We start from the raw sequence: 19,624 nt of genomic DNA, 5'->3' as shown, positions 1-19,624 counted from the left end.
TGCAGAAAATAGCGTATCTCGGCATAATGACACTGAAATTAATAGATTGGTATGAAACTTCATGGTAGGTTAAAACTACTTGCCGAATCGGGACTCGAAACTAGAGCCTTTGCCTTTAGCGAGCCAGTTTTCTTCCGAGCTATCAAAGCACGACACACGACCTGCGCTCATAGCCTTACTTCCGCCAGTATCTCGTCTTGTTTCAAACTTCGCAAACCTTGTGGGACTATCAAGATTGGAAGGTGGGAGATGCGGTACTGAGGGAACTAAAGGTGTGAAGGCAGACCGTGAATCGTGCTTGGGTAACTCAGTGAACCCATGACGACTTTCGGCTGTGGTCGCGTGCGCTCCAGATCCGTGCAGCAGGCGACTGATTTGGTATTTGTGTTCTATAGCGTCCGTCAATATTGTACTCCATGGCGCACTCCTACCGCCGAGCGACATTTAAAGTTATATTCAAAGCTGAACATGTACGACCACGCTCTTATGAAATCGAACAGTTCATTCTCCGAGATCTACACCTAGATCCCTAAGAAGTAATAGCTATTCACTTCTCTATCACCGGCAGCATCGTCTACCTTAAAATGACGACGGATGTAGCAATCGATGACATAGTTCGGCAACACGCACACGTACGAAGGTTCAAACATTCTGACGGGCGTATTGGAGAGGTGATGGTAAATCGCCCTGGTTTTGGTATCCGAAAAATTCGGGTGTTTAAGCTCCCTTTCGAGCTGCCCCGTGGCATGGTCGTGGAAGCCTTCCCACCTTATTACAACGTTGTGGGCCACTTTTCGAAAAATGGTAGACGTTCACGACATACCACGTGTTAAAGGATATCCGAAGGGTGAAGATCGAACTGTTGAAACTCATACCATCCTATCTGCTGATTGGAGTGCGCGAGCCATCGTCGTGTACAATGGCCAGCTGCAGACACGGGCAGATGTGCACAAGAGGACATGTCAGGTCCGATTGCCTCCGTCGCTGTTCGTACCAGGTCCCGTCCAGTGACACAGCTCCCAAAGTGACAGTCACGTCTTTACTAGACGCCTACTCCTCGGCCGTGCACAACCCAGACGCGTCACTTCAGGTTGGGCCTGGTCTCCCGTCAGCTCTCCTCCTCAGGTAGGACGCTTTGGAGGAGACCTCCCCAGGAGCAACTCCTATGACGCCGACGAGACCAACAACTCTGAGCTCGATGAACGGCCCGCTCTATGCGATGGACATCGAATCGAGTGTGGTGCCTACCTCTGCTTTCCTCCATATGGGCACGACGTCTGACGACGAACGGCCGCATTCCGACACGGAACAGTGTCTCTAAAAGCAGCGGTCGTCCCGAAAACAGAAGAAACGAGGTCTAATGCCCTCCAACAACGCATTATTTCATTTGGCAATACGGTAGTGCACCAGATAGCAGCCAGTAATCTCCCTTCGAGGTCACTAACGACATAAGTGGCTGATCACAGTGTCCCATTTGAGGAGCGTCCTTTCCGACAACTGCGGATCCGATAGAGGGAGGTTCCACAGACGCCAGTAGAAGCGTCACCACCCATAGCCCTCGATGGGTGCGAAAGTCGCCCACCACCGTTTTTGATCTCCTGGGCTGACGATGATAGAGCAGACTGATATACTAGCCCACCCGTTGGAGAGTGCCCCTTGGTGGCGCCTGACCCAACTTCCACTCATGGATTTCAACTGTCGTGGCTACTTTGGTTCAAAAATGGATCAAATGGCTCTGAGCACTATGGGACTTAAAATCTTAGGTCATCAGTCTCCTAGAACTTAGAACTACTTAAACCTAACTAACCTAAGGACATCACAAACATCCATGCCCGAGGCAGGATTCGAACCTGCGACCGTAGCAGTCCTGCGGTTCCGGACTGAAACGCCTATAACCGCACAGCCACCGTGGCCGGCGTGGCTACGTTGCATTTGTTTCATTCCAACTGGACAACACCGCAGTATCGTCCGTGCCAGAACGGTGGGAGGTGGGGTGGGGTGGGGTGGGGGCAGGTGGGGGGGGGGGGGGGCGGGGCGCACGTCGTCCACAACATTGCCGCATCGCAATAATGAATATGACCACCATTAACTGGAAATCTGGAAATGTTCAGAGACACAATTAACGCTGCTGAGGTCAACATGCACTTCTCCAAGAAGTGATCGTCGCTGATTTCTACACTCCCGGCGGCTATACGGCCAAATATGCCATGCCTCTGACAATAGTACCCAAGTAACCAATGTTGGAGCTCGCGCTGAAGATATACACTACTGGCCATTAAAATTGCTACACCAAGAAGAAATGCAGATGATAAATGGGTATTCATTATAGAAATATATTATACTAGAACTGACATGTGATTACATTTTCACGCAATTTGGGTGCATAGATCCTGAGACATCAGTACCCAGAACAACCACCTCTAGCCGTAATAACGGCCTTGATACGCCTGGGCATTGAGTCAAACAGAGCTTGGATGGCGTGTACAGGTACAGCTGGCCATGCAGCTTCAACATGATATCACAGTTCATCAAGAGTAGTGACTGGCGTATTGTGACGAGCCAGTTGCTCGGCCACCATTGACCACACGTTTTCAGTTGGTGAGAGATCTGGAGAATGTGCTGGCTAGGGCAGCAGTCGAACATTTTCTGTATCCAGAATTGCCAGTACAGGACCTGCAACATGCGGTCGTGCATTATCCTGCTGACATGTAGGGTTTCGCAGGGATCGAATGAAGGGTAGAGTCACAGGTCGTAGCACATCTGAAATGTAACGTCCACTGTTCAAAGTGCCGTCAATGCGAACAAGAGGTGACCGAGACGTGTAACCAATGGCACCCCATACCATCACGTCGGGTGATACGCCAGTATGGCCATGACGAATACACGCTTTCAATGTGCGTTCGCCGCGATGCCGCCAAACACGCATGCGACCATCATGATGCTGTAAACAGAACTTACATTGCTAAAAAGTAGTAGTCAGGATTTTGAGCAGCTATGCTCAAGTCGTAAGACAAAACGTTGTAGCTTTCGCCACGTTTACTCAGCTGGGAACAACATCAGCATGGGGACAGACAGAGTCTGAAACTGTTTCCAGCTGGGTACAAGTGGCAAAAGCTATACACGTGGCAAAAGCTACAACGTTTTGTTTTTACGTTTGACATGAGCACAGCTGCTCAAAATTCTACTGCTTTTTAGCAATGTAATTTTACGATTTAGCAACTGCTCATTCTGATGAAGACACCCCTAGTAGGTGTCGAAACTTAGGCCAATGTACCTAACGTTTACGAGCGACCGGTTGGCTGTTTAATCTTGTATTGAGACTTTTTGTTTATGTGATTGTATCTACATTTGTGAAAAGTATAACACGTAACCTGTGCAACCACGCTCGAATCAGAATGACACTGATTCTAGAAACAATAATTATCGCGATATGCAGCAGATGCAAAGAACTCCGAATTTTTGCTCGTACTTGGTGGTACGCACTACTGGCATAAGATTGCCTGGAAATGGAAGGACCGGGAAAAATAAGGATTTTTGTTAACACTCCTCAGGAAAAGCGACTTTACCAATTAGATCAACAGGACGCTGACATAGTAAGACATAACCATCCAATTAGATAAAACAATTTAAGTAAAATTACTGATAATCAATAAATCAATCTCTTCAAATATTCTTTTCCTTTGTAACAAGGATAAACAGTTAAGTACCAAACTCAAGAATGCTCCAAATAAAAGCTTTTTTTAAAATGATAAGTAAACAGTCTTCAAAACAGGCAGACAATAAACAACTTTAGAATATGTTTGAGTAAAATACAACAAATAATACAGCTTTATCTAAAAGGAGGTCATTAAAAGGAAAGAAAAACGATTAAAGCTACTTGGTATGAAACCACGATACATCGTATGAAGCGTTGCGGACGAACGGCCCCGAAATTACTGAGGGCAGGCTCGATGGGCTGTTTACCACACACCTCATTGTCTAAGCAACCACTGTGTACACGCCCAAAAGCACAAACATACAATGACAGCCTGATGAACAGAGAGGATACTTTTAAGCAAAACGAGCAAAAACTTAAGTCATCAGATGAAACACTGGCAGAATAGGTAAAACATTTGTGATAATTCGCTAAAAGATAATGAGGTAACTAGCCAAGGCAATCACCCCACTTATACCTGATTGTAAACTTCAGCGGCCAATCGAGATTCAGCTTCACCTACTTCAGCCTACTGAGGCACAGTAAATACTTCACTGTTACGCGGGACAGAAAACGTAGGTGGATGGAAGATGCGAACGGTTGGCTGATGAATCTCACCTACATTAAACACAAGCTTGGCTTGAAAGTACAGCCCAGCAAAATACGTGCAACAAGATTTGCACCCGTAAGACGCATAAGCTTGTGGGCTCGAAATAACTGGAGAAAGCGGCTTTGCTTACCAATCCGCTGCTCGTGATCTAGGGGCTACCGTTGCTGCCCCGGGACCACGGGACCCCCGGGTTCGATTCCCGACCGGGTTGGAGATTTTCTCTGCTCGGGTACTCGGTGTTTGTGTTGTCCTCATCATTTCATCATAATCATCATTTGTGAGAGTAACTAGATTGCATTGTGAAAAGAAAATGGACTGTGTAAAAATTGGGACTTTGTACGGGCGCTGATGACCGCGCAGTTCAGTGCCCCACAAACCAAACGTGGTCACCATCGTCATTTGCATACCACGCAAAATAATTTGAACGTTAAGGATAATGACACATTGAACATTAAAAAATACAAAATCTCAGTAATTTAAACACAATCAAATTACAACCCTATGGCATTTAGCAAATGAAGCTATTACATTTTCATACGAGCGACACGCTCCTCAAATCACCTGGCGAGACACAGGATCAGGGAACAACAAGAGGATGCTGAACCGAGTCCGGCATAGAGGCAGCAAGACACAAGAAAGCGCAGGAACCAAACCAGTCACAATTATCACGCTCATAGCGGGGAGCGAGGTCAGTCTTTACGAATGGCACGTGATCTCGCCACCAAAGCAACGAACCAATAGTCGCTCAACGAGCATCCAAAGTGGCTATATGGTGTCAAACAGTGGTAACGCTCGGAGCCGCATGGACATGCGTGAATGACGACGACCCACCCACGCCTCCGAATCTTGTCGGCCAAAGGAATAATAAACCCATTCCCGTTTCCGGTGCACGTCCGCCGTGTCCAGAAGTTGCTCAGCCTTACAAACTTGGAAGTCATACCAGTGATGGAACAAACAGCCAGTAGTCAGTTTCCCCGCAGACCTCGCTGTCCATGCTCCTTCTCACACTGCCTCTTTTGGAAAACCGTCTCAATGGCACTCGCGGCAAACGTGCCACGCCAATTTCACGCCAAAGATCGTGTTCCAGGAGACGTAGCGCCAGCTATCGATCGTGCAACGGTTCACTTGGATTTGTTCAATGTGTATGTTGCAAAACTAAATTGGTATATTTTCTAAACAGTTCTCGATCGTCACAAAATTTCGTAGCGTACTACGCATATCGAGGCATAGCACCGAATATCGGTGCAGATGAGTCACTAAAAGAAATAGTGCCGGCAGCTAGATTCGATCCAGAGATCTTGCACTTATGAAACTGAGCACTTACTCGCTCGTATGGGGACACGTTGCCTATTACCGACCATAAGAAATATGCAAGCAGGCCTAAAATTTTCAGACTCGATTTTCTCGAAAACGTTTAGAGCTGCGTCTTCCTACTTATGCATTCTAAAGTCCTCGTCATGCCCTACGTACCCTATCAATACGTAGAAAATCAGTGAGCCGAAGTTCGTTCTGTCCCCTTATCAGCTCTGCAGGACTGAACCGGCATATACAACCTCCCGTCCACACAGGATATCACACACATAGCGGCACTATTAGGGCTAGTTGCACTACGGTTCCACCTTTTATCTACGCGAGGAAGCAATGGTTCCGCAGTCGCTCTTCTCTCTCTCTCTCTCTCTCACACACACTGTCTGTCTCTATCTTCTCCCTGTGTCTGTCTTACCTCTAGTGCCACCGTGCGCGCCCCTTTAAGACTAGGCGCGCCAGAGTTCCTCTGACACCCGAGCTGCAATTTAACGTGCGATATCGAACACCGATCAAAGCTGAAGCACACTACTGCACGTAACTATACTAATACTGTCGCACTACAGACATTTTCACTGCTGTATATTGCAACTATATTTACTTTTAATCAGTTGTAAACAGAGACAAAAATAGATTTTGTGCGTTCCACATTTTACCGATATTGTATTCAATCGCTCAGTGATGCTTAGTGCCGTATCTTTGGGGGCCGCGGAGGGTACTGTAGTCTAATCTGTGTATGCTCTTTCTTTCTTGGCTCCCAGGTTGCAAGGGGCGACTCACCCTTTCCGAAGGCGTATTATTGTTGTATTGAGGAGCTGCATCCGGGTCCCTCCGAGTTCCTAACGTGACGACGATTCGCTGAGGTCCCGCACTGAGGTTGCAGTTACGTTCCCCTGACCAAAGTGTTAACTGTCCACCTGCTTCGCGTGTTGACGTCAAATTTCTACGCTGCGGTGCTTCCGTAGTACAGCGGTCGAGAGTTCATTGAGAAGTCGTTCGGTGACGTAACGTGTTTTGATTTGGCGTTGGTGATGTTATCTTAATTTTATCTCGAAGGGAAGACATCAGGTCTTAGGTGTCCAGTGATGCCAGACATTTGCAAACAGTATGTTCCTGTATGTCTTCTTCTCTACGAGCATCTTCGTATGTTTGTCTTCTCCATAGTTCAGTGTCAGTTGATGATATAATAGTCTTTTTGCATCAAAATGCGCCTTGGAACTCTTAGATGGACAAATGCCGTAGTCCCTCTTTATATTAACAAACTATACGTTCGGCTTGCTTTATATGTACTGTTCCAAAGAAGAAGGCTATGATTTCGTGCCTCGGGATGGTAAGTCTGCAGATGTGTATTGACGAAATTTAATGCTTTTTTATTTTGTCCGTCTCAGTTGCATGAATATACAATAACAAGGTATGTACACTCCTGGAAATTGAAATAAGAACACCGTGAATTCATTGTCCCAGGAAGGGGAAACTTTATTGACACATTCCTTGGGTCAGATACATCACATGATCACACTGACAGAACCACAGGCACATAGACACAGGCAACAGAGCATGCACTATGTCGGCACTAATACACTGTATATCCACCTTTCGCAGCAATGCAGGCTGCTATTCTCCCATGGAGACGATCGTAGAGATGCTGGATGTAGTCCTGTGGAACGGCTTGCCATGCCATTTCCACCTGGCGCCTCAGTTGGACCAGCGTTCGTGCTGGACGTGCAGACCGCGTGAGACGACGCTTCATCCAGTCCCAAACATGCTCAATGGGGGACAGATCCAAAGATCTTGCTGGCCAGGGTAGTTGACTTACACCTTCTAGAGCACGTTGGGTGGCACGGGATACATGCGGACGTGCATTGTCCTGTTGGAACAGCAAGTTCCCTTGCCGGTCTAGGAATGGTAGAACGATGGGTTCGATGACGGTTTGGATGTACCGTGCACTATTCAGTGTCCCCTCGACGATCACCAGAGGTGTACGGCCAGTGTAGGAGATCGCTCCCCACACCATGATGCCGGGTTTTGGCCCTGTGTGCCTCGGTCGTATGCAGTCCTGATTGTGGCGCTCACCTGCACGGCGCCAAACACGCATACGACCATCATTGGCACCAAGGCAGAAGCGACTCTCATCGCTGAAGACGACACGTCTCCATTCGTCCCTCCATTCACGCCTGTCGCGACACCACTGGAGGCGGGCTGCACGATGTTGGGGCGTGAGCGGAAGACGGCCTAACGGTGTGCGGGACCGTAGCCCAGCTTCATGGAGACGGTTGCGAATGGTCCTCGCCGATACCCCAGGAGCAACAGTGTCCCTAATTTGCTGGGAAGTGGCGGTGCGGTCCCCTACGGCACTGCGTAGGATCCTACGGTCTTGGCGTGCATCCGTGCGTCGCTGCGGTCCGGTCCCAGGTCGATGGGCACGTGCACCTTCCGCCGACCACTGGCGACAACATCGATGTACTGGGGAGACCTCACGCCCCACGTGTTGAGCAATTTGGCGGTACGTCCACCCGGCTTCCCGCATGCACACTATACGCCCTCGCTCAAAGTCCGTCAACTGCACATACGGTTCACGTCCACGCTGTCGCGGCATGCTACCAGTGTTAAAGACTGCGATGGAGCTCCGTATGCCACGGAAACTGGCTGACACTGACGGCGGCGGTGCACAAATGCTGCGCAGCTAGCGCCATTCGACGGCCAACACCGCGGTTCCTGGTGTGTCCGCTGTGCCGTGCGTGTGATCATTGCTTGTACAGCCCTCTCGCAGTGTCCGGAGCAAGTATGGTGGGTCTGACACACCGGTGTCAATGTGTTCTTTTTTCCATTTCCAGGAGTGTAGTTTGAGAATGGGTGTGTCAGCCTGAAATCGGTAACCACTGCAGCAAAAACGGTATATTCGTGCAGCTGAGACGGAAAAAATAAAAATAAAATTATCATGACATCTCTGTTTTCTTTCCTACCTGTTAATCCAATGGAAACATTTCGAATGTTACGAGCATCATATTATGTGACGCGGTTCTCATAGTCCGCTTCAGCTGAAGACTTGTCCAGCGCTGCACCCTGTGAACTGTCAATGCTGCGGTTAATGAGTAGCATGTGCCCCAAGAATTAGCCGCGAGCGCAGTACATCATTAACGTATGCAAGATGGCACCATTATTAATTCTTACTATTCGCTTAGAATGATCGTGGTACAACTGTATAGGCTAATTACAACATTAACTGAGCCTTGATTGGTTCATGATAAGCGTTGTTTTAAACGTTGATTGCTATTCTGTGTTTAGTCTCCCGTGGTTATGGCGAATATGCTGTTATCCTCTCTCTCCGCGAGTGGCAGCAGCGGTGTATATCGATATTTGCACCTTGTACTATCTTTGGCCTGGGGCTGTGCTGTGTGCGAGCAGTTGCTCGTTTGACGGGGAGCAGCGAGGAAATCTCCGCGGCGCGTAGTTTGGCCGAGGCCGCTAGCTTCGTCCACGAGTGGTCGGAGTGTGTGGTGCTGTTCTTATTGCTGCAAGGTCCAGGGCTCACCGATCCTGAACACGAAAGTTGATTTGTGACTTAATCTACCAGCAAGTCACGACGGTTCACATTGCTCGTTTGGATTTCGCTGTCGGCTGTTGGGACATTCCCGCGAGCAACAGCATGTGTTTTCAAGTTGGCAAATTTTAGCCGTCCTCCGGTGAAGTTTAACTGTACTTGGTTATTTTCAATTGAAGTGCACCATCGGAATCTTCTGCCCTGTGGCCGTTAACGTTCCGGTTACCTGCCCTGGATGTTGACGTAAATTCAGGCAACGCATTTTCCTCATCGTGTTGTTGCTGTCCAGCACAGTGTTTAGTTTGACAGCTCAATGTATAATTGGTTGTAGGCACCAATACCTTCTACGTTGTACCATTGAACATTCTGTTGTGTGCTGGTCGGGTGGAGCGGAAGTTAGATTGTCGGCGAGTTCGTTGACTGTCTCTCAGTTGGGTTGTCGTTGGATGGAGAATGGTTGGGCCAACTGCCTGTCTCACCTAAGCGAGCGTAGTGTTCGAATGCCAGGCCGACCCTCGAAAACTTGGAGGGCCGTTGGGTGTACTGTCCTTTCATATTTGTTCTTGTTGCTTGCATTTGTATGACTTCTAGCCGATTTTTAAATTAAGGTTGTTTTGCCCTTAAGGCGTAAGATTGTTTGAGCCTTCAGCCTGATTTAAAGAACTGTTTTAAGGTAAGGCCTTTTGGCCTTTTAAAAATTTATTTTGGTTTGAGTCTTAAGTGATGTGCCTTCAGCCGTTTTTTAAATTAGAGTTGTTTTGCTCTTAAGGTGTCAGATTGTTTGGGCCTTCAGCCTACTTAAAGGTCTGATTTAAGATAAGGCCTTCTGCCTTTTAAATTTATGATTTTGGTTTGAGACTTAAGTTATTGGCTTTCAGCCGATTTTATATTAAAGCGATCTTACCCTTAAGGCATGAGATTGTAAGGCGCATTCAGAAGGTAATTAAGTTCCAAAAATTAATGCTGTGTTTTTTAAAAATTTTCTTGGCTCTTGTAATGTTTGGTCAAGTAAATAAAGTTGTATATTCGAATGTAACTGACAGCCGCTTATTTTGGCCCCATTCCACAATTTAAACTACCTGTACTGACATGCGGGATTATCAGGGCGTCTCATTAATAAATTATGTTCTTACGTTTTCTTCTGCGTATGCACTGAAGGCTTTCCTGTCGTTCAAAGAGATTTCAAGAAACTAGTAATATTCTTTTAATGGATCTGTTGTCAGCTTCATGAACAGGTTTTCTTTCGTGATTCTTCAACTTCTCACGGCGTAATTCATGACGAAACAGTTCACTGGTGAACGGTCGGATGTCAGTGTGTCTGTCGGGCACAATATTTTGGCAAGCGACCACGAAGCCGTCATCACATGCGCTGACAAGCTGATTACCGTCGAACTGGCGACATGCTTATATCTCATCTGACTTTTCACTCTGTACGAAGGCCACGCCTAGGCGCGGGTGTTCGTCCTTTCCACCTCCTGCTGTTCCTGAGGTTCGCGCTGAGGACCGCGTGCTGGCGGCGTCTCCGGTGTTGCTGTGCGTTCCTCCGGAGACTGTTCGTTGTTATGGTGGGATACCTTTTTCCACTTCGTAATCAGACTCAGCATGGGCTCCCAGGTCTCACTACGGATGTAGCCACTATCATATTTGATCAGCGGTTCCCTTACGTTCCTCGAATCTCTATAGATACCTCGATGCCAGAAGCTAGACGTCCGTGTAAGAAGCTAGACGTCCGTGTAAGAACATTACTATGACCGTAATTCGCTCCGTGTAGTTCTGACACGCAATGTCCCGTGACTGGTGACGTATTAGGCTGCTGGAGCCTGGTATGCCGTTGGTGTCCTCGGCAACGATATTCGACAGTACCCACGTGAGGTTGTGCCACGTGGGTAGGAGATCTTATAGACCCTGGATTCCCGTAGTCAGAGGTCATCCGTGACACTACTAAGCTAGTGGGCGGAAGACCGTCTTCATTTGGGGTTTAAGCAGAATTCGTCTAGTATTTCCGGTTAATACGCCACAAAACAGAATAAATACAATAGCCGCGTTCTCCTGAGCTTCCTCTTCTGTTTCCATCCGTTACACAGTCGTTACAGGACGTAGTGTTCTTCGAATTCTCAGTTCTGTGTAGCCGTTTTCCCGGAACACCGTCCTCGATATTCAAGTTCTCGACTGAGCGTCTGACTGTCGGAGACGGTGCGAGCCCTAAATACTAATTTTTTGAGCACGCCATTCCTCTGCTCTGCACTGGGTTGTGACAACTTACTGTTCGCGAGCAAGTCTAGCTCAGTGTTCATTTCTTTACGGTAAACGATGTGGTCCAACGTGCTGCCAGTTATTCTTTTTACCGGGCGATCCAGAAAGAGGACTTACCCACTTCGACTTTCATGGTAAAATAGACGTCCTCACGTATGGAATTGAGATGTATGAGGAATTCATTCATCTTGTCTCTTCCTTATGACCATACAGGCTAACAATTATTGAAGTACTTAAAAAACCTAAATTAGATACAAACTACGGCGTGCAAACGCTTTATTCAACATGGAAACGTCACTACAGATATTAGAATTTATGTTATGACATGTTAGATATGTCTGCCATCCTTGGCGATGATGTGTCGCACACGAATAGCGAAATTCTGCATGACCCGCTGAAGTGTCGGAACAGTGATGCTGTCGATGACCTTCTGAATGCTGTTTTCAGCTCAGCAATGGTCTTTGGGTAATTGCTGTACATATTGTGTTTAATATGGCCTCACGAAAACGTGTCGCATGTGTTCAGATCTGGAGAATATGGCGGTCAATCGAGGCCCAAGCCCGTGGCCTCTGTGTACCCCAGATGCGGCCCCCAAGGTGCTCCTCCAGCTCATCAGACACTCTGCTGCTTCGATGGGGTCGAGGTCCGTCTTGTATTAACCACATCTTGTCGAAATCAAGGTCGCTTTGGATAATGGGGATGAATTCATCTTCCAGAATCTTCACGTACCTTTCGGTAGTCACTGTGCCATCAAGGAATATCGCACCGATTATTCAGTGACTGGATATTGCACACCTCACAGGCGCCTGTTGAGGGTGAAGAGACTTCTCGATCACGAAGTGCGGATTTTCAGTCCTCTAAATGCGCCAATTTTACTTATTGACCAAACCATCCAAATGAAAGCGAGCTTCGTAGCTAAATGAAACCATGCTAATTCCCACCATACCCCGCTGCCAGCCGTGCAGTTTGAACGACCTAACGCAAATAGTTGAAAAGTTATGACTATTTTACTTCATATAGTTCAATAATTGTTACCCTCGATGACGAACGTATCGCCGACGTACTGTTAGGTTTCCATTAGGCTGATTGCAGGGCTTCCTCCTCGAAATGTTCCATATGCACGTCGCCGAAAACTGGTGAAAGTAGTCTTCTATGCCTACTCCTTCCCACTGTCGAAAAGAAATTATGTTGACATCGATACATACCTAAAAGGGTTAGTTATCTCTATGTCAAATATCAGGTCGATAAGTTCCGAAAATTCTTATAAAAATACCCTGGTGAAATGAGAGATAACGTCGAACCTCACGAGGATGTCACAGTCACTAAGCTTAATGTTGTTAAGGCGTCCAACCAAATCTGAGATGTTGGGAATACGATGTGGACATTTCACGATGCAAGAGCTAAGCATGGCCTTCAGGTATTAGCTAGTGAGTATTTTGGCACCAATGTTGCCAGCAGCGGGGCGTAAAGACACCGTCTTTATGAAACGTCGAAAGTCCATGAAGTCTCTTCCACTTCAGAAGCACAATACCCTATCTTCTTGTCATCGGGAAAGTGTGGGTCCATATGTGTTTGTGCCTGCGAGCGTCATTTCTCTCTCGTGTTTTAGATTCATTGAGAATTTTACCTACTGGCACACGGATTTACGTGGGGCAGTCATAAACCTTGAATTTTGAGCCCGAAAAAATCAAGTTGCGACCTTGTAACTTGGTGATAGTTTAAGTCTTCTACGTACTCAGCCTTCAGTGCGTCACATTTTTACAACAGTCGATGTCTTGAGAGACATCTGCATTTTTGTTGTTCAGGAAACGTTCCAACTAGAAAATCATCTCGTTGTAAGTCTAGGCAATAGTTTTTTCGTCCGAGAAAAGAGACAGAAGTCACAGGGTTTCCTGTTAGGAGATTACAGAGGGAGGGTGGAGGGGATCGGGAAAATCTGACAGCCCAAAGAAGCGGCGTGTGTGACTGTCCCCTGTAGCTGCGGCGTTGTTGTGGAACAGAGACACCTCTCGAAACGGTTTCCCCGTATGAGCATAATCTGTTATTTCCAAAATAAGCAGCCCCCCCATCTCCAAAAAAAAGCCCTCCACACCACCTTGGCCGATATGACTTTAGCTCAACCTTATTTGCTTATTTGGCAATGGTGAATCGACGTGTTTCCACTGCTTGCTATGCTCTTTTTATCTGTGTCTCGCACCGATACATCCAGCACTCGTGCATGGTGATAGACAGCTAAAGAAGGCATATGCGGTGGTCCGACACGTTTGCAACATTACCGCTGCTGCCTCCGATTGGTTGGCATCTGAATGGGCGTGAGAAAACACGGAACTCAATGAACGACATTCTTCGTTACGTTCAAAACGTCATGCAAGGTATTTAAAACTGATTCACGACTTAATTGCACGTTTTTCGTCGCGATACTGATACGCCGGTCTTCCAGCACTGAGGTCTACAATTCATTTGCAGTTCCTAGTGCTTCATGCAGATATTACCGGACCATCTCCCACTTTATCAATTGGTTGCGCCACTTATTTTGGCTCCTCTATTGGCGAGCTACGGTACTGTGACGCATGGATTTCAATGATCAGTGGCTGGACAAAAACATGGAAACACTGCGAGAAACACATTCATTGCGCGGTTGTATTTCACCACGAACGACACTTGCGCAGTATCCTGAACACGTTGATGTGGTCAAAACAGTGTTCTGTGCAGTTGTGAGTGCATTATGTCGGAGCTAAGTGTATTCGAACACTGGCAAATTTCTCGTGCTCATATGGTGTTTCGAGAGATCCCACATACAGATAAAGCCAAAAAACATCATCCGCTAAGTCACAACGCGACGAAAGTGTGTTGAGTGATCAGGATGCACGGTCGTTGAAGAGGGTTGTGACGAGAAATAAGACGACGATAGTTGCAAAAACCAATTCAGAACTGAATGTCGGTCTAGGGAACGCTGTCAACATCATACAGCACGACTGGAGCTCCGTAAGAGGGAACTGCTGTAATTCCAAACCCACCCATGAGTGATGCGAATGTCCGTAATTGCAAACGTGGTGCCGATGCCATAAAACCTGGGCTATGGAACAATGGAAGAAAGTCATTCGGTACCATGAGTCTTGTTGCACACTGTTTCCAAGTTATGGCTGGGGTTCGGTGAAAATTTGGGCAGCCATATCGTTATACTCCTTGTACCTCATTGTTACACTGTAACATGCATTCCTCCAAAGGATTATATGTTCATTTTAGCTGATCAGGTCCATCCCACGCTACAGTATTTGTTACCCATTGGCGATGCTGTGTTCCAAGGGCCCCTGTACACAAAGGTCGCATAGCCTTGAACGGGTTTTGTGAGCACGAGATGAATTGTCGCTTCTCACCTAGCCACCAACAGATCTCAACACTACCGAGCCTTTGTGGTCTAAGTTGGAGAGAAAGGTGCTTGGTCGCCATCATCGTACCTATTTTGCAGGAGAAATGGTATAAGATTCCCTTAAAAATCGCACAGGACCTGTATTTATCTATTCAGAGAAGACTGGAAGCTGTTCTGAATGACAATGGTTTTTTCTATGCTTTGTTAGGTATGGTACTGTGTTGGTTTTGGTGTTTGCAAGTATTTGTCCATCCTGTGTATATCAGGACTGCAGACAAGTACCAGAAAACAAACAGTAACAATTATTTCAAAGTGATAATTGAAACTTTATTATTACTTGTCGCATAGGGAGTAACCCGGGAGTAGAGACGTAAATTCTAATCCTTGTTTATCTTATGACTGCTTTTGGATTGTCCATGGCAACTTGTATCGCTCTCACAAATACTTGAGTCTCTAGGTCTACGTTGTCATCGACATCTACCGGGATTGGGCTGTGGAAAAGACATCTTATAGTCTAAATAATAATAGTCTCTCCATTTTGACTGTTCTTTTATTTACTTTTGGACACTATTGTCATTTCCAAGCCATTGGTTGTTATTCTACGTTAATTAGTCACATTACATGCTACAGAACATGCCAAGAACATCGTTTGGCACATCTAATCACGTAGCGCACAACATGGCAACTCCACTTAATATGGTAAATGAAAATCAGCATTTGCATGGAAACAAACCGTCTTTGTTATACAAGAACGAATTACACTACGTGAATTAACAATGATGAGAGTATAGCCATGACCACAATCATAGTGATAAGGTCACCGAACAAAACGAATTCTTTACAATTTCCAAAAGCCACAAATGTAGAAAAGTTACCCTTGTAAGAAACTGCTGACAATAATTATAGTTAACAATGTGTTTTTGCATACTGAAGACATATTTTTCCAAAACGGAAGTGAAATAACTGTAGAACAGCAAAGATATTTTTATTTTCAGTTAATCGCAAGCCAGTAACAGTATGCATTATCAACTGTGAATAGTGTTTAATAGAGAAACTAGGTAAGCTCTCACTCCCAGCGGATGTCTGCAGCCGTTCGCTGTTTTGATCTCGGGATTGGTACAACTGGGTGAGATTTCGTGTTCACTGATGATTTATGGTCACAAAATCCTAGCTTTTTGTTGCGAGTGCAGGAGCCAATGAAACCAGTTCAATGTGCGAAAATCAATGGGTGGAGGGCGCACCTGGGATAACCACAGTGCTCTCATACGTTGATAAATTATGCAAATCAGAAAGTAGCTGCTGATTTCCAAAGTAAAACGAGAATTATACAAACAAACAAGAGTTTACCATTAAAGACATTTACTTTGACATATATTTTACTGTTGAACTGTTGTACAAGAGAACATTCGCTGAACGGAGGACTGGACTCTGCCACATTTAAAAGTCATCTAGTTTCTGAAAACTAATTTTTTCGTTTTATTTTTACATAATAGTGAAATGTCATTGAGAAATTAGGCAGTTCGGTCCTCGGAGTACTTTCCCCGGAACGAAACAGTAAGGTAAAGCCATTCTGCATATCGGTAGTATCAGAGACCGGCAGTAGCTATAGTAACAAATCTTACACGCAAGTACAGTCGTTAGCAGGTCAAAATCGAGCTCACTCTCTTTAGTATTCATTTGTCTACCCTGCTTGTTCGTCAAGACTAGTTGAAGGATTCGTGTTTTGGATAAAGAAAGTTTGTAGAAACATCTGTTATTAAAAGATGAACTTAATGCCACAAGAAAAATGGCTCTGAGCACTATGGGACTTAACTTCTGTGGTCAGCAGTCCCATAGAACTTAGAACTACTTAAACCTAACTAACCTAAGGACTTCACACACATCCATGCCCGAGGCAGGATTCGAACCTGCGACCGTAGCAGTCGCGCCGTTCCGGACTGAGCGCCTTAACCGCGAGACCATCGCGGCAGGCAATGGCACAAGAACTGCATAACATAGTGGTAAGTGGCTGTAGCTATTGACACTGTAGGTATTTCTTCGGTGGCTTTCTACGTATCCAGGCGTCTTAAATGGGAGCATGAGCGTCGGGTTGCGAAATATTACAGTACATTCATCACTAAATAGTGATACCTATTTACAGTACAACAAGACTTGTGTAGAGTTATAAGGAACATTTCTACTTGCCATAAAGGTAACGAACTTATCAATCTCTGAATCTAGATATTCAGATAAATTGTAAATGAAAGTGCCAATGGATTCAAAACCTGGTAAAACGCTAAGAGGCCTTGTGTGTGACACAACTTCTGAAATTCAAATAACAACCATTCGAGCTAACCAGTGTAGGTACATTAAGTAGTCAAACTAGCCTCTGTCCGACTGACTGCGGTTATTAAGCGGCGTGAGCACACAATTAGTCACTTCCGCTTTTACGATTTGAAGCTTAACAGGTTTCCGTGGTACTTCCGTTCTCGTTTTCCTACATAACTTTACTTTTCTCCTTGTCGATTATAAATGTATATAGACAGTTAAAACTGTTGCGAAGAAAATCAAATTGAATCAAGTACCATATACCAATCTCAAAATTTAAATTTTTGTTAAAGATTAATTCACAGAATTAAACAGAAAACATATAATAATTATTCTGAATAGGTAGTGTCTCTGTCGTAAGAACTATAGTGTTACATATTGAATATGGAACTTCACGAATTCAGTTTAATGGTCGGAGCGTGGACTGTCAGGTCCGTTAATCGGGTAGATAGGTTAGAAAATTTCAAAAGGGAAATGGACAGTTTAAAGCTATATATAGTGAGAATTAGTGAATTTCGGTGGCAGGAGGAATAAGACTTCTAGTCAGGTGAGTACAGGGTTACAAATACAAAATCAAGTAGGGGTAATGCAGGAGTAGGTTTAATGATGATTAAAAAAATAGGAGCGCGGGTAAGATACTATGAACAGCATAGTGAACGCATTATTGTAGCCAAGATAGACACAAAGACCACACCTACCACAGTAGTACAAGTTTATATTCCAAATACCTCCGCAGACGACAAATAGATAGAAGAAATGTATGATGAGATAAAAGAAATTATTCAGATAGTGAAGGGAGACGAAAATTTAATAGTCATGGGGGACTGGAATTCGATAGTAGGAAAGGGAAGAGAAGGAATAGTAGCAGGTGAATATGGAATGGCGGTAAGAAATGAAAGAGGAAAACGCCTGGTAGAATTTTGCACAGAGCATAACTTAATCATAGTTAACACTTGGTTTAAGAATCTTGAAAGAAGGTTGTATACGTGGAAGAGGCCTGGAGACACTGGAAGGTTTCAGATAGGTTATATAATGGTAAGAGCGAGATTTAGGAACCAAGTATTAAATTGTAAAACATTTCCAGGGGCAGATGTGGATTCTGACCAAAATATATTGGTTATAAACTGTAGATAACACTGAAGAAACTGCAGAAAGATGAGAATTTAAGGAGATGAGACCTGGATAAACTGAAGGAACAAGAGGTTGTAGAACGTTTCAGAGAGAGAATTAGGGAAAGATTGACAAGAAAAAGAAGGAAGAAATACACTAAAAGAAGAATGGGTAGATTTGAGAGACGAAATAGTGAAGGCAGTTGAGGATCAAGTAGGCAAAAAGATGAGGCTAGTAGAAATCCTTGGGTAACAGAGGAGGTATTGAATTTAATTGATGAAAGGAGGAAATATAACAATGCAGTAAATGAAGCAGGCGAAAAGGAATACAAGCGTCTCAAAAATGAGATCGTCAGGAAGTGCAGAATGGCTAAGCAGGGATGGCTAGAGGACAAATATAAGGATGTAGAGGAATATATCACTAGGAGTGAGATAGATACTGCCTACTGGAAAATTAAAGAGACCTTTTGGGAAAAGAAAACCACTTGAATCAATATCAAGAGCTCAGGTGGAAAACCAGCTCTAAGCAAAGAAGCGAAAGCAGAAAGGTGGCAGGAGTATATAGATGGTCTATACAAGGGGGTTGTACTTGAGGGCAATATTATGGGGATGGAAGAGGACGTAGATGAAGATGAAATGGGAGATATAATACTGCGTGAAGAGTTTGACACAGCACTGAACGATCTAAGTCGAAACAAGGGCCCAGGAGTAGACAACATTCCTTAAGAACTAATGATAGCCTTGGGAGGGCCAGCCCTGACAAAACTCTATCGTCTGGTAACTAAGATGTATGAGAAATACCCTCAGACTTCAAGAAGAATATAATAATTCCAATCCTAAAGAAAGTAGGTGTTGACAGGTGTGAAAATTACCGAAGTATCAGTTTAATAAGTCACGGCTGCAAAATACTGATACGAATTCCTTACAGACGAATGGAAAATGTGGTAGAAGCCGACGTCGGGGAAGATCACTTTGGGCCGGCCACGGTGCCCGTGTGGTTCTAGGCGCTTCAGGCTGGATCCGCTCGACTGCTACAGTCACACGTTCGAATCCTGCCTCGGGCATGGACGTGTGTGATGTCCTTAGGTTAATTAGGTTTAAGTAGTTCTTCGTTATAGGGTACTGATGACCTCAGACGTTAAGTTCGTAGTGCTCAGTGCCGTTTGAACCATTTGAACCAAGATCAGTTTTAATTCCGTAGAAATGTTGGAACACGTGAGGTAATACTGACCCTACGACATTTCTTAGAAGATACCTACGTTTCTAGCATTTGCAGACTTATAGAAAGCTTTTGACAATGTTGACTGAAATATTCTCTTTCAAATTCTGAAGGTGGAATAGGTCAAATACAGGGAACTAAAGGCTATTTACAATTTGTACAGAAACCATAAGCCAATTATAAGAGTCGAGGGGCATGAAGGGGAAGCAGTGGTTG

At 45.2% G+C, this 19,624-nt stretch overlaps 1 protein-coding gene across 1 annotated transcript in view; it reads left to right on the top strand.

Annotated features, from left to right (window-relative positions):
- The window catches only part of LOC126310273 (lachesin-like), a 1,180,447-nt gene that overhangs the window by 60,872 nt on the left and 1,099,951 nt on the right, over window positions 1-19,624 (top strand). The gene's annotated exons all lie outside the window — the stretch shown is intronic.

Source organism: Schistocerca gregaria, chromosome 1, assembly GCF_023897955.1.
Source record: "Schistocerca gregaria isolate iqSchGreg1 chromosome 1, iqSchGreg1.2, whole genome shotgun sequence".
In the NCBI taxonomy this organism is placed as follows: Eukaryota; Metazoa; Arthropoda; class Insecta; order Orthoptera; family Acrididae; genus Schistocerca; species Schistocerca gregaria.
The sequence above is the reverse complement of the archived record's forward strand: the minus strand, read 5'-3'. Positions and strand labels throughout refer to the sequence as shown.